The 11,006-nt window shown below is 44.1% G+C and overlaps 1 non-coding gene across 1 annotated transcript; it reads right to left on the minus strand.

Moving 5' to 3' along the window:
* Window positions 1–6,743: 6,743 nt before the first annotated feature.
* On the minus strand, window positions 6,744–6,851 carry LOC130958368 (small nucleolar RNA R71). The gene has a single exon (XR_009077494.1). It is a non-coding gene; the product is annotated as a small nucleolar RNA R71 (small nucleolar RNA).
* Between the last annotated feature and the right edge of the window lie 4,155 nt (window positions 6,852–11,006).

The following is an 11,006-nucleotide window of genomic DNA, read 5'->3' on the forward strand; positions in this document are numbered from 1 at the left end:
CACCTTCGCCGCAGAAGCCGGAAAGTTCTTAGGCTTCATGCTGACTCAAAGAGGCATCGAAGCAAACCCGGACAAATGCCAAGCGATACTCAAAATGAAGAGCCCGACGTGTGTCAAAGAAGTACAACAACTAAATGGAAGGCTAGCCGCCCTATCAAGATTCTTGGCAGGATCAGCGATAAAATCACTACCTCTCTACTCACTCCTAAAGAAAGGGAAACCCTTCTCATGGACCCCGGAGTGCGAAAAAGCCTTCCAAGAATTCAAGGAATTCCTCGGGCAGCCACCAATCCTAACCCGACCTTTAAAAGGGGAAGAGCTCGTATTATACCTCTCGGTCGGACATCGGGCAGTTGCTTCAGCATTAATACGAGAAAATGACCAAGGACAACACCCCATATACTTCGTAAGCAAGGCACTACAAGGGGCCGAATTAAACTATCAGAAAATAGAGAAATTCGCCTACGCCCTAGTATTCACGGCTTGGAGGCTCCGTCCCTACTTTCAAGCCCACACCATCAAAGTCCGGACGAACCAACCCATGAGACACATCCTACAAAAAACAGACATGGCAGGACGAATCCTACAATGGGCGGTGGAACTGTCCGAGTTCGACCTCCACTATGAAGCCCGGATTGCCATAAAATCTCAATATCTAGCCGACTTCATCGCAGAATATACTGAGACCCCGGGAACCCCACTCTCGTGGAATCTGTATGTCGACGGGTCCTCAAACAAAACAGGAAGCGGAGCCGGTGTTATACTCGAAAGCGACCAAGGAACACGGATAGAGCTATCCTTAAAATTCGAGTTCCAGGCTTCAAACAACCAAGCCGAATACGAGGCCCTACTAGCAGGACTAAAGCTAGCCGAAGAGGTCGGAGCCCAGAGAATCACGATCTTCAGCGACTCCCAGGTCGTCACATCACAAGTAAATGGAAGTTACCAGGCCAAAGACCCTACTATGAAAAAATACCTGGACCAAACACAGGCACAATTACGACAATTCCCGGAAATACAAATCCAGCACATACCTCGGGAACAAAATGCCCGGGCAGACGCCCTCTCGAAGCTCGCTAGCACCAAGCCCGGAGGCAACAACAGAAGTCTTCTCCAAGAAACCCTACAATCTCCCTCCGTGCTAAGAGAGGAAGAAACGTTAAATATATCCAACCAACAACAAGGATGGATGACCCCCATACTCAACTACCTGAAGTCAGGAACTCTCCCCATAGAAAGAAAAGAAGCTAAAAGGCTTACAAAGGACGCCCAGAATTATACGCTAATTCACGACGTATTATACAGAAGAGGATTCTCAAACCCCCTCCTTAGGTGCGTTCCGACCTCAGAAACAAAGGGCGTCCTCGAAGAAGTCCACGAAGGCATGTGTGGGAACCATCTCGGAGCTCGGGCACTATCCAAGAAAGTAGTCAGGGCCGGGTTCTACTGGCCGACCTTACAAAGAGACGCGACAGAGTTTGTGAAAATATGCCCCCCTGCCAAAAACACGCCAATTTTCACAAGGCACCGCCCGAAGACCTTATCAGCATCACTGCGCCATGGCCCTTCGCAAAATGGGGACTCGACCTACTCGGCCCGTTTCCACAAGGACCGGGGCAAGTCAAATACCTCATAGTAGGGGTCGACTACTTTACAAAGTGGATCGAAGCCGAACCCTTAGCCACTATTACGGCTCAGAAAAGCCGTAAATTCCTATACAAAAACATCGTCACGAGGTTCGGAGTCCCCTACTCCATCACAACAGACAATGGAACACAGTTCACGGACACAAGTTTTCAGAACTTGGTGGCCGAACTAAAAATCAAACAGCAATTCACATCGGTCGAGCACCCACAAGCCAATGGACAAGCAGAGGCTGCAAATAAAGTCATCTTGGCCGGGTTAAAGCGAAGACTCCAAGAGGCCAAAGGGGCGTGGGCCGACGAACTCCCCCAGGTACTATGGGCATATCGGACAACCCCGCACTCTACAACGGGAGAATCCCCATTCCGGCTAGCTTACGGGATGGAGGCAATGATTCCTATCGAAATAGATGAAGGGTCGCCCAGAGTCATCTTCTACAACGAAAGAGGCAACCCACAGGCACAAAGGGAAGAACTCGACCTCCTCCCCGAGGTCCGAGAAAGAGCCCGAATCCGAGAAGAAGCCTTAAAACGGCGAACGGCCCTCAGATACAATCAAAAGGTAATAAAGCGAAGCTTCTCCAGTCACGACCTGATTCTAATCCGAAATGACATCGGAACACAAAAGTCGGGAGAAGGAAAGCTAGCCGCAAATTGGAAAGGGCCCTACAAGGTAACAGAAGTCTTAGGGACAGGCTACTACAAAATATCCGACCTAGAAGGCAATGAGCTGCCCAGGACCTGGCACGCCTGTAATCTAAGACGGTACTACAGCTAGAAAAAACTTAACCCGAGGTGTACTCTTTTTCCCTACAAGGGTTTTTTAATGAGACACCCGGTTAAGTAGGATACCCGACCTAAAGGGTAAACACTTTGTAAATATTCTTTCTTTTTAATACTAATCAAATTTCTCTATTTTCTCTTCCTCATAATGAAGCAAATCCTAGAAAGTATCCCCACCAAGGCGCATTAATTTATGCTCGGCAAAACGCAAAAAATCATTTGCCAAGAGACCATACAAGGTCGGCAAAGATAAAGCGACGAGTTTCAAATTAATGTGAGAAGTTATAAAGTAACTCTGAAATGGCTCGAAAAGCCAAATAAAAAAGAGGTTACAAAAATAACTTAAAAAGGCCGACCAAACGACGAAGTCGGACCCAACAAAGAGTTATAAAGTAACTCTAAAATGGCTCAAAAAGCCAAATAAAAAGAGATTACAGAAATAACTCAAAAGGACCGACCAACGACAAAGTCGGACCTAACAAAAAGGAGGTACTCGAGCACCCGATGTCCGAGAAAAAGCTCGGCCCAAGAAAGAAGCCTTAAAACGGCAAGAACCAGGATTTCGAAAAACGCTTACTAAAAAGTTGCTTTACAAAAAGCAACTAAAAAGTACAAGCGAAAAGAACGAAATCGAAAGAAGTTTCAAAATGCTAGCTAAAAAGTTGTTATCCGAAAAACAACTAAAAAGCACGAAAGCGGAAACATAAAGTCAAAACGCTAGCTAAAAAGTTGTTAATCGAAAACAACTAAAAAGCACAAAAGCGAAAACAAGAAGTCAAAACGCTAGCTAAAAAGTTGTTAATCGAAAACAACTAAAAAGCACGAAAGCGGAAACATAAAGTCAAAACGCTAGCTAAAAAGTTGTTAATCGAAAACAACTAAAAAGCACAAAAGCGAAAACAAGAAGTCAAAACGCTAGCTAAAAAGTTGTTATCCGAAAACGACTAAAAAGCACAAAAGCGGAAACAAAAAGTCAAGCGCGAACAGAAAACACCACATGATAAAGTTACTACAAGTAGCTAAATAAAACAAAAGGTGTCCAAAGCGTTCAACAGAAACCATCCAAAAACAGAAGAGCCCACAGGTCGGGCAAAACACCAAGAAGTACAAGATTACAGAGGATCGAGGCCCTTTCCGGACTCCACATTGACAGCAGGCTGAAACATAGATATCGGGACTGCATCGACGGCAACGTCATCCCGGTTTGAAACCTCCACACCAGATCTATCCTCAGCCAAAGGTGAAGTCGGGTTCACAACCGGAACCTCGGGGTCGGACACCGGAGCCTTGTGGTCGGACACCGGAACCTCATCCTCGGCAGGAGCAGGAACAATCTTTCCCTTCACAACAATGTTTTCCGTACTGAATAAGCTCAGATCCAGGTCGGGAGCAAGAACCCGGACCTGATCCCTCAAATTCACAAACATAGCATCCATACCCTTGGCCACATTATCTTCCAGCTCGTAAAAATCATCCCGAGCAGACTGCAACTTCTCCTTCGTCTCCACAAGCTCGGCATACAGCTTAGTATAGTTCTCCGTCGCCACCCTCGCCATCTCCTCAGATGTCTTCGCCGCCGCCACAGCCGCGGTGGCCCTAGTTTTCTCTTCCTCCAAAGAGGCCTCCAGCTCAGTAATCCTGGCAGCCTTCAGTTGACTAATCTTATCAAGCTCGGACCGTGCCTTCTCAAGTCGGGAGCTGGTCGCCCCAAGGGGAGCTTTCTTGAACTCCCGAGCAATAGCGGCATGAAGACTAGCCATCCGAACACAGCTCCGCGCCATATACTGAAAGTGATGCTCCATAGACGCATCATCAGTAGAAATAAAGGTCTGGGGGAGAATGTGCTGCTCAATCCAACCAAGAGCGTCAAAATCCTTATCATTGAAACCGGCAAGCTCTTGAGAGGTCTTCTGTTTCTTGGGGGGAGGACCCGAGGTCGAAGACGGGGAAAGGTGACCGGGTCCGGAGGTCGGAGGATCTTGAGTGATAGCTCGGAACTGAGGAGTCGGAATGGTCTTCGACCGAGTCTGAACACCCACGGTAGTCTTCTGCGGAGAAGATCGGGCAGAAGCCCCAGCCTCGATATTCCGAGCAGCCGCAGACTTCTTCGACCGACGAAGGAACTTCATGGAATCAGCCTGAGAAGACATCTCTGCAGAAACAAAAGAAAGGGATTATCACAACAGAAAAACCTCCAAAACGAAGCCAAAATACTAAGATGAAATCTCAAAGAGGTCGGGAACTACCTAACTCGGAACGGAGAAGGCTTGGATCTCCCAACATTTTCTTCGTATCCAAGTGAGGTGCCCGACCCCACAAACTGCTCAACACACCCACAAAAGCCTGCTCCACCTCATCTAGACTCTCAAAAGTATACTTCACCGACACTACATTCTCCTGCCAACAAAGAGGAAAAGAAGGCTCCCCACTTTCATCTAGAAAGAAAGGTCGGACATCTCCAGCAGCCCGGACCTTGAAATAGTAGTTCTTGAAATCATGAAACGACTCATCATACAAGGTACAAAACTTCTTTCCCAGGTTAGCCCTAAAAGAGACCCAGGACACCTTCCCAGCACCCGACCCCGGCTTCGTCAACACGAACAGATAGGAAAAAAGAGAAACAGAAGGGGAGACGCCCAAAAACTGACACAAAAGTTGAAACAGCTTTAAAAACGCCCAAGAATTTGGATGGAGTTGCGTAGGGGCAAGGTTACAAGACCAAAGGACCTCGGACTCCAAGTCGGTAAAAGGAAGTCGTACACCCAGCTTAGAGAAAAAACAATCGTAAGCATAAAAGAATAGCTTCTCGGAACTTTCTAAAGGCGGGAAGCACACTCTCTCCTCGGACTCCGGGGCTACTAGCTCATAATCTCGCTCAGACTCCCTGTTCTCACAAATACTACACTCCCTACGGAACCTAACTAGATACTCAGAATCTACAACAGAAGGGACCCTTAGAGGAACAGGATCTACCCAACCAAGACCACTCGGAATCTTGGTCGACATTGCTGGAAACACCTTTCGAGACATAAAAATCTTGCCTACAAAGAAGAATACAACAGCAAGCCAAAAATCACATAATAGGCAGACAGCAAAAAACCCATTCAGCAGAAGCAAGAAAACAAAAGTTCTTTTAGAAGAAAAATGCAGTAACCCGAAAACAAAGTACCAAGAGAAAAGAGCCCCCCCCACATACAAACAACCAAAGCAATGGCGGCGCCTCTTTTCGGGGCAACCCCAGCATAGAAGAAAAAGAAACAAAAGCATATGTGCACAGCGAAAGTAAAGACGAGAAACAAACCTGGAAGAAAGGAAGAAGACGACGAGCTCCGATGCAAGAAGAACGAAAACAGCGGCGCAGAGGAAACCCCGAAAAACAACGCACAGAAAGAATCGGAGAAGAAGAACAGAGAGAAAGAAGGAAGATGCTCGAAAGAGAGGTGGCGAAAAACCCAAAAAAAGGGAAAGGGAACAGAATAAACAAAGAAAATGAGGAAAGGGGCAAATAAATAATGCCTTCACAGAGCCCGAACGGAAATCGAGGAGAAACGGTAAAAAGCAATAAATGCTGAAACGGCCATTTTCAAAATTTTGAAAATACGACTATGCCCGAGCTCGACCTCTCAAAAGGACGAACTCGGACAGGGGCACTGTTCATACCCTGACCGAGCTCTCCAAACTCGGGAAGTTCGCAGAAGGTCCGACCTCATCCAAAGGCCCACGCCTAAAGGTCGGACCTCGGACATCATAGCAAGGAAGGCCCATCAAAAGGAACGCAGCCCAAAACCTAAAGGCCGAAATAGGCCTAGAAGAGGCGGTTCCGCAAAGATAGAGATAAAACTCCCAAAAGATAAGATAAGATAAGAATATCTTATCCAGGGAAGATCACGGCCAACCACTATAAATACACTGGAGCACCCAGGTATAACTCATACTCTAATTCTACTCAATATCTGCTTGGACCCATGCTAATTTAAGCATCGGAGTGTCATTGCAGGTACAACCCCCAGCCGCTCAGCACACCAAGCTCGGGTCACGGAACCCCTACCTCGGGTCTTGCCAGACGACCGAGCTACACGTTTCAGGTAACCCTCGGAACAAGATCCCTACCAATTTTTAACTGAGTTCTTACAGATCTGTGAGATTGTAAAGACTAATGGAGTAGATCCTGAAGTCTATAGGCTCATGCTTTTCCCTTTTGCTGTAAGAGACAAAGCTAGAACTTAGTTGGACTCACAGCTTAAAGATAGCCTGGACTCATGGGATAAGCTGGTCACGGCCTTCCTGGCTAAATTCTTTCCTTCTTAAAAGCTGAGCAAGCTTAGAGTGGATGTTCAGACCTTCAAACAAAAAGATGGTGAATCCCTCTATGAAGCTTGGGAAAGATACAAGCAGATGACCAAAAGGTGTCCTTCTGACAAGCTTTCAGAGTGGACCATTCTGGATATATTCTATTATGGTCTGTCTGAGTTCTCTAAGATGTCATTGGACCATTCTGCAGGTGGATCCATTCACCTAAAGAAAATGCCTGCAGAAGCTCAAGAACTTATTGACATGGTTGCAAATAACCAGTTTATGTACACTTCTGAGAGGGATTCCATGAATAATGGGATGCCTCAAAGGAAGGGAGTTCTTGAGATTGATGCTCTGAATGCCATATTGGCTCAGAACAAAATGTTGACTCAGCAAGTCAACATGATTTCTCAAAGTCTGAATGGATGGCAAAATGCATCCAACAGTACTAAAGAGGCATCTTCTGAAGAAGAAGCTTATGATCCTGAGAACCCTGCAATGGCAGAGGTAAATTACATGGGTGAACCTTATGGAAACACCTATAATTCATCATGGAGAAATCATCCAAATTTCTCATGGAAGGATCAACAAAATCCTTAATAAGGCTTTAATAATGGTGGAAGAAACAGGCTCAGCAATAGCAAGCCTTTTCCATCATCTTCTCAGCAACAGACAGAAAATTATGAGCAGAGCACCTCTAGTTTAGCAAACATAGTCTCTGATCTATCTAAGGCCACTTTAAGTTTCATGAGTGAAACGAGGTCCTCCATCAGAAATTTGGAGTCACAAGTGGGCCAGCTAAGTAAGAAAGTCACTGAAACTCCTCCTAGTACTCTCCCAAGCAATACTGAAGAAAATCCAAAAAGAGAGTGCAAGGTCATTGATATAATCAACACGGCCGAACCTAGAGAGGAAGGAGAGGACGTGAATCCCAATGAGGAAGACCTCATGGGACGTCTCTCAAGCAAGAAGGAGTTCCCTATAGAGGACCTAAAGGAATCTGAGGCTCATATAGAGACCATAGAGATTCCATTAAACCTCCTTCTACCATTCATGAGCTCTGAAGACTATTCTTCCTCTGAAGAGGATGACGATGTAACTGGAGAGCAAGTTGCTCAATATCTAGGAGCCATGATGAAGCTGAATGCCAAATTGTTTGGTAATGAGACTTGGGAAGGTGAACCTCCCTTGCTCATTAGTGAACTAGATACATGGGTTCAGCAAACTTTACCTCAAAAAAGATAATATCCTGGTAAATTCTCAATACCTTGTACCATAGGCACCATGATCTTTGAGAAGGCTCTGTGTGACCTAGGGTCAAGTATAAATCTTATGCCACTCTCTGTAATGGAGAAGCTGGGGATCATTGAGGTACAGCCTGCCATATTCTCATTACAGATGGCAGACAAGTCAGTAAGACATGCTTATGGATTAGTAGAGGACGTGTTAGTGAAGGTTGAAGGCCTTTACATCCCTGCTGACTTCATAATCTTAGACACTAGGAAAGAGGAGGATGAATGCATCATCCTTGGAAGACCTTTCCTAGCCACAGCAGGAGCTGCGATAGATGTTAACAAAGGAGAATTAGTCTTTTAATTGAATGGGGACTACCTCGTGTTTAAGACCTAAGGGTATTCTTCTGTATACATGGAGAGGAAGCATGAAAAGCTTCTCTCAGTACAGAGTCAAACAAAGCCCCCACAATCAAACTCTAAGTTTGGTATTGGGAGGCCACATCCAAACTCTAAGTTTGGTATTGAATCCCCATATCCAAACTCTAAGTTTCGTGTTGGGAATATACAACATTGACCTGATCACCTGTGAGGCTCCATGAGAGCCCACTGTCAAGCTATTGACATTAAAGAAGTGCTTATTGGGAGGCAACCCAATTTTTATTTATCTAATTTTATTTTTATTTTATTGTTCTTTCATGTTTTCTTAGGTTCAAGATCATGTGGAGTCACAAAACAAATACAAAAATTAAAAACAAAATCAAAAACAGCAGAAGAAACAGCACACCCTGGAGGAAGGGCTTACTGGCGTTTAAACACCAGTAAGGAGCATTTGGCTGGCGTTCAACGCCAGAACAGAGCATGGATCTGGTGTTGAACGCCAGAAACAAGCAACATCCTGGCGTTTGAATGCCAGGAATATACCCTGAGGAGAGCTGGCACTAAACGCCAGAAACAAGCATGGAACTGGCGTTCAATGCCAGAATTGCATGCAAAGCGTTTTACACGCCTAATTGGTGCAGGGATGTAAATCCTTGACACCTCAGGATCTGTGGACCGCACAGGATCCCCACCTACCTTAACTCACCTTCTCTCTTCTTCACCAAACACTTCAATCTCTCTTCCCCATCACCTCTTCACCACTCACATCCATCCATCTCTTCCCCACCCAATCCCACCCATATGGCCGAAACATACACATCTCTCCCTCTCCTGTATATCTTCTTCTTCTTCCGTTCTTTCTTCTTTGCTCGAGGGCGAGCAACATTCTAAGTTTGGTGTGTTAAAAGCATAGCTTGTTTGTTTTTCGATAACCATTGATGGCACCTAAGGCCAGAAAAACCTCAAAAAAGAGAAAAGGGAAGACAAAAAGCTTCCACCTCCAAGTCATGGGAGATGGAGAGATTCATCTAAAGGGTCCATAGCTCAGTAGAAGAGCATTTGACTGCACATCAAGAGAGCATGAGGAATTCCCTCATCAAGAAATCCTTGAGATACCTCAGGGGATACATTTTCCTCCACACAATTATTGGGAGCAACTAAGGATAGGAGCACCAAAATCACTAGGGATCAAGCAACAAAGGCAAGGAAGAGACATAGAAGAGCTCAAGGACATCATTGGTTCTTCAAGAAGAAAGCGCCACCATCACTAAGGTGGACTCATTCCTTGTTCTTAATTCTCTCTTTTTCGGTTTTTATGCTAAATATTTGTCTATGTTTGTGTCTTTATTATATAATCATTAGTATTTAGTAACTATGTCTTAAGGCTATGAATAATTCCATAAATCCTTCACCTCTCTGAAATGAAAAATGTTTCTAATTCAAAAGAACAAGAAGTACATGAATTTCGAAAATTGTCCTTGAATTTAGTTTAATTATATTGATGTGGTGACAATACTTTTTGTTTTCTGAATGAATGCTTGAACAGTGCATATTTTTTATCTTGTTTATGAATGTTAAAATTGTTGGCTCTTGAAAGAATGATGAACAAAGAAAAATGTTACTGATAATCTGAAAAATCATAAATTTGATTCTTGAAGCAAGAAAAAGTAGTGAATAGCAAAAGCTTGCGAAAAAAAATTTTGTGAAAAAAAATAGAAAGACAAGAAAAGCAAGCAGAAAAAGCCAATAGCCCTTAAAACCAAAAGTCAACGGTAAAAAGGATCCAAGGCTTTGAGCATCAATGGATAGGAAGGCCCAAGGAAATAAAATCCAGGCCTAAGCGGCTAAATCAAGCTGTCCCTAACCATGTGCTTGTGGCATGCAGGTCCAAGTAAAAAGCTTGAGACTGAGTGGTTAAAGTCGTGATCCAAAGCAAAAAGATTGTGCTTAAGATCTCTGGACACCTCTAATTGGGGACTTTAGCAAAGATGAGTCACAATCTGAAAAGGTTCACCCAGTCATGTGTCTGTGGCATTTATGTATCCGGTGGTAATACTGGAAAACAAAGTGCTTAGGGCCACGGCCAAGACTCATAAAAGTAGCTGTGTTCAAGAATCAACATACTTAACTAGGAGAATCAATAACACTATCTGAAATTCTAAGTTCCTGTAGACGCCAATCATTCTGAGCTTCAAAGGAAAAAGTGAGATGCCAAAACTGTTCAGAAGCAAAAAGCTACAAGTCTCGCTCATCTAATTAGAACTAAAATTCATTGATATTCTGAGATTTATAGTATGTTATCTTCTTTTTATCTTATTTAATTTTCAGTTGCTTGGGGACAAGCAACAATTTAAGTTTGGTGTTGTGATGAGCGGATAATTTATATGCTTTTTGTCATTGTTTTTAGGTAGTTTCTAGTATGATCTAGCTACTTTTAGGGATGTTTTCTTTAGTTTTTATGATAAATTCACATTTCTAGAATTTACTATGATTTTGTGTGTTTTTCTGTGATTTCAGGTATTTTTTGGCTGAAATTGAGGGACCTGAGCAAAACTCTGATAAAAGGCTGACAAAGGACTGCTGATGTTGATGGATTCTGACCTCCCTATACTCGAAATGGATTTTCTCGAGCTACAGAACTCCAAATGGTGCGCTCTCAACGGCGTTGGAAAGT

This window comes from Arachis stenosperma, chromosome 10 (genome assembly GCF_014773155.1).
Source record: "Arachis stenosperma cultivar V10309 chromosome 10, arast.V10309.gnm1.PFL2, whole genome shotgun sequence".
Taxonomy (NCBI): Eukaryota; Viridiplantae; Streptophyta; class Magnoliopsida; order Fabales; family Fabaceae; genus Arachis; species Arachis stenosperma.